Here is a 5362-nt window from a genome sequence, read left to right as displayed (position 1 = left end):
AAAACAGTATAATATTATACACATGTATAGAGCAAACACTTAGTAACTTTAACACAAGTCAGGAAACACTACCAGCAATATACACTCCAATAAAACAGTCAACTGCTTTCACACATTGATCACTACCCATATGTGGCAGGATTTGCAAAAAGGTACCTTTGTTCACACAAAAAATTGACCCATTTTTGAACTTTGAAGCTTCATAACTTCTTAATTATGATATATAATTGCCTGAACGTTTCCACGAATGTTGCTACAGTATCTGGCTACATTTTAGCACTAAGAGCAAGTTAATCAGTATAAGGAGTCAAGTGTTACATCATTTTGTTTGCTGATATGTAAAATGTGTCGAAAATGTACCTTTTCATAAATCCGGTCACATATTATAATATATATAATATGATAGAATCATACATGCAGACTTCAATTCTTTATAGACTTCATGAATTAAAATGGTCTCTAAAAATGTCCACAGAATTTGTATAATATGTATCACATTCATCAGTGCAATTAATACTGTATATATTATATTGCTATCCCATCATTGATAGCTTCCAGTTCACCAATGGTACTCTTATTATGGTCCTGGAGCATTCCCAGTCTATTTATAGAGATCTCCTTTCATTAGAAGTTATAAACAAGACAGACACAACTGTAGTACAAATTTATACAAAATCGATGTGTTGGTAAGTATAGATGTGAAACTAATTAAACAGTTCCTCAGAAAATTACTGTTTCAATATAATTGCAACCCAATTTTGGAAAACCATAGCTAGTTTTCTGCACATTGGTCATCACTGGCCATGGGTGTTTGTCCATCAGAATAATTTAATCTAATCAAAAACAGCCAAGCTGTAAAAAAAGGTGCGGCCCCCAAAAAGGCCATGGTGAAAAAAGATGTGAAATCCAAGGTGGCGGCCAAGAAATGGCTGTGGTGGTAGGTTAATGGTTACATTTTAATAAAAACAATTCAGGTGAATTTGGTGCCAAGACCAAGCGGCACAAAATTCACCTGAATTGTCGTTATTAAAATGTAACCATTAACCTACCATCACAGCCATTTCTTGGCCGCCACCTTGGATTTCACATCTTTTTTCACCATGGCCTTTTTGGGGGCCGCGCCTTTTTTTACAGCTTGGCTGTTTTTGATTAGATATCATTTCTTTTGTATTTGTATACTGCAAAGCCGGCCTATGGCTGGCTTTGGGGCTTTTTTAACCCATGTGTTTTTTTTCTTCACTACAGGAAAAAGAAAAGAACTTAAAGAAGAATTTTAGTGCTTCAATTATTTTTGATTTTATTAGTAATTATACAAATTATATACATATATTTATTACATGCCCATTATGCCCCACAGGATATTTTTTTGCAGCTGATCTCTCTACTGGGTAACTTGAAATGTAGCTGAACTATATACAGGATGGTTTCTTTGTAGCTGAACTCTCTACAAGGTAACCTCTTCTAGCTGGTCTCTCTACAGGGTATTTTGTTTCTAGCTGAACTCTCTACAGGTGATTTGTTTGCAGCTAAACTCTCTACATGGTGGTGTCTTTGTAGCCGAACTCTCTACATGATGGTTTCTTTGTAGCTGAACTCTCTATAAGGTGACTTCGTCTAGCTGAACTCTCTACAGGGTGATTTTTTTGTAGCTGAACTCTCTGCAGGGTGATTTGTTTGCAGCTGAACTGTCTACATGATGGTTTCTTTGTAGCTGAACTCTCTACAAGGTGACTTCGTCCAGCTGATCTCTCTACAGGTGATTTGTTTCTAGCTGAACTCTCCACAGGTGATTTGTTTGCAGCTAAACTCTCTACATAGTGGTTTCTTTGTAGCTGAACTCCCTACATGATGGTTTCTTTGTAGCTGAACTCTCTACAAGGTAACTTCTTCTCTACAGGGTGATTTGTTGTAGTTGAATTCTCTACAAGGTGGTTTGTATGAGGCTGAACTCTCTACATGGCGGTTTCTTTGTAGCTGAACTCTCTACAGAGTGATTTGTTTGCAGCTGAACTCTCTACATGATGGTTTCTTTGTAACTGAACACTCTACAAGGTGACTTCTTCTAGCTGATCTTTCTACAGGGTGAATTGTTGTAGCTGAACTATCTACAAGGTAACTTCTTCTAGCTGATCTCTATACAGGGTGATTTGTTTGTAGTTGAATTCTGTACAGGTGGTTTCTTTGTAGCTGAACTCTGTACATGATGGTTTCTTTGTAGCTGAACTCTTTACAAGGTGACTTCTTCTAGCTGAACTCTCTACGGGGTAATTTCTTTGTAGCTGAACTCTCTATATGATGGTTTCTTTGTAACTGAACTCTCTACAAGGTGAATTCTTCTACCTGATCTCTCTACAGGGTAATTTGTTTGTAACTGAACTCTGTACAAGTGCGTTTTTGTGGGTGATCTCACTGCAGGTTGATTTGTTTGTAGCTGAACTCACTAAAGGGTGATTTTGCTTGTAGCTGAACTCCTTGCATTGTATCTAGTTTCTAGCTGATCTCTCTACAGGGTGATTTGTTTGTAGCTGATCTCTCTACAAGTTGATTTGTGTGTAGCTGATCTCTCTGCAGGTTGATTAATTTGCAGCCGATCTCTCTACAAGGTAATTTGTTTGTAGCTGAACTGTCTATAAAGTGATTTATTTGTAGCTGATCTCTCTGCAGGTTGATTTGTTTTAGCTGAACTCTCTACAGGGTGATTTACTTGTAGCTGAACTCCTTACATTGTGTGTAGTTTCTAGCTGATCTCTCTACAGGGTGATTTGTTTGTAGCTGATCTCTCTACAAGTTGATTTGTGTGTAGCTGATCTTTCTACAGGTTGATTTGTTTGTAGCCGATCTCTCTACAGGGTAATTTGTTTGTAGCTGAACTCTGTACAAGGTGCTTTTTTGTAGGTGATCTCACTGCAGGTTGATTTGTTTGTAGCTGAACTCACTAAAGAGTGATTTGCTTGTAGCTGAACTCCTTACATTGTGTCTAGTTTCTAGCTGATCTCTCTACAGGGTGATTTGTTTGTAGCTGAACTCTCTATAAGGTGATTTGTTTGCAGCTGAACTCTCTACATGGTGGTTTCTTTGTTGCTGAACTCTCTGCAGGGTGTTTTGCTTGTAGCTGATCTCTCTACAGGGTGATTTGTTTGTAGCTGATCTCTCTACAAGTTGATTTGTGTGTAGCTGATCTTTCTACAGGTCGATTTGTTTGTAGCCGATCTCTCTACAGGGTGATTTGCTTGTAGCTGATCTCTCTACAGGGTGATTTGTTTGTAGCTGATCTCTCTACAAGTTGATTTGTGTGTAGCTGATCTTTCTACAGGTTGATTTGTTTGTAGCCAACGTTGAAACCGGGTCACTACTGCTGACCCGGATGACCCACTGACCCGGATAGCAATCCGGGTCAGACCCGGATAGCAATCCGGGTCAGACCCGGATGTGACCCGGATTGACCCGGATTAATTAAAGCCGAGACGTGTTTCGGCTAGTCTCGGGCGAGCGAACGAGTCTACATTTTGAGCGTTTGATTCGTGTTGAGTAAATATTGCAACTTCAGCCTATAGCTGTAGGTTGAAGACCAAAAAAAAAAAAAAAAGGTCTTCACCTACTGACAATAGCTACCCCTCACCATAGATACCCTCAGTTTCGTGCTGCATACTGCACTTACTAACAAATAGGCGTGGCTGAGCATATGTTGGTAATGCGATAAGTGGGCGTGGCTCACGAAAGAGCTACGTGATAGCGTTTAGAAGTTCCACGTCGTCAAACGAACAAACAATTTCGTTTCTCACGTGATCCAATCCGGGTCAGACCCGGATAAATTGTAAACCGGGTCAGACCCGGAGAAAATGTGACCCGGATGACCCGACCCGGTTTCAACGCTGTTTGTAGCCGATCTCTCTACAGGGTAATTTGTTTGTAGCTGAACTCTGTACAAGGTGCTTTTTTGTAGGTGATCTCACTGCAGGTTGTTTTGTTTGTAGCGGAACTCACTAAAGAGTGATTTGCTTGTAGCTGAACTCCTTACATTGTGTCTAGTTTCTAGCTGATCTCTCTACAGGGTGATTTGTTTGTAGCTGAACTCTCTATAAGGTGATTTGTTTGCAGCTGAACTCTCTACATGGTGGTTTCTTTGTTGCTGAACTCTCTGCAGGGTGTTTTGCTTGTAGCTTATCTCTCTACAGGGTGATTTGTTTGTAGCTGATCTCTCTACAAGTTGATTTGTGTGTAGCTGATCTTTCTACAGGTTGATTTGTTTGTAGCCGATCTCTCTACAGGGTGATTTGCTTGTAGCTGATCTCTCTACAGGGTGATTTGTTTGTAGCTGATCTCTCTACAAGTTGATTTGTGTGTAGCTGATCTTTCTAAAGGTTGATTTGTTTGTAGCCGATCTCTCTACAGGGTAATTTGTTTGTAGCTGAACTCTGTACAAGGTGCTTTTTTGTAGGTGATCTCACTGCAGGTTGATTTGTTTGTAGCTGAACTCACTAAAGAGTGATTTGCTTGTAGCTGAACTCCTTACATTGTGTCTAGTTTCTAGCTGATCTCTCTACAGGGTGATTTGTTTGTAGCTGAATTCTCTATAAGGTGATTTGTTTGCAGCTGAACTCTCTACATGGTGGTTTCTTTGTTGCTGAACTCTCTGCAAAGCGTTTTGTTTGTAGCTGACCTCTCTTCAGGGTGATTTGTTTCTAGCTGATCTCTCTACAGGATGATTTTTTGAAGCTGACCTCTCTTCAGGGTGATTTGTTTCTAGCTGATTGCTCTGCAGGTTGATTTGCTTGTAGATGAACTCTCTACAGTGTAACTTGCTTGTAGCTGAACTCCTTACTTTGTGTCTAGTTTGTAGCTGATCTGTCTACAGGGTGATTTGTTTGTAGCTGAACTCCTTACTTTGTGTCTAGTTTGTAGCTGATCTCTATACAAGTTGATATGTGTGTAGCTGTTCTCTCTGCAGGGTGATTTGTTTGTAGCCGATCTCTCTACAAGGTAATTTGTTTGTAGCTGAACTATCTATAAGGTGATTTGTACATAGCTGATCTCTCTGCAGATTGATTTGTTTCTAGCTTATCTCTCTACAGGTTGATTTGTTTGTTGCTGATCGCTCTAAAGGTTGATTTGTTTGTAGCTGAACTCTCTGCAAAGTGTTTTGTTTGTAGTTGATTTCTCTACAAGGTGATTTTTTGTAGCTGACCTCTCTTCAGGGTGATTTGTTTCTAGCTGATATCTCTACAGGGTGATTTTTGTAGCTGACCCCTCTTCAGGGTAATTTGTTTCTAGCTGATCGCTCTACAGGTTGGTTTGTTGTAGCTGAACTCTCTACAGGGTGATTTGCTTGTAGCTGAACTCCTTACATTGTGTCTAGTTTCTA

The sequence above is a fragment of the Dysidea avara genome, chromosome 1 (assembly GCF_963678975.1).
Source record: "Dysidea avara chromosome 1, odDysAvar1.4, whole genome shotgun sequence".
NCBI lineage: Eukaryota > Metazoa > Porifera > Demospongiae > Dictyoceratida > Dysideidae > Dysidea > Dysidea avara.
This window is presented reverse-complemented; position numbering follows the sequence as displayed.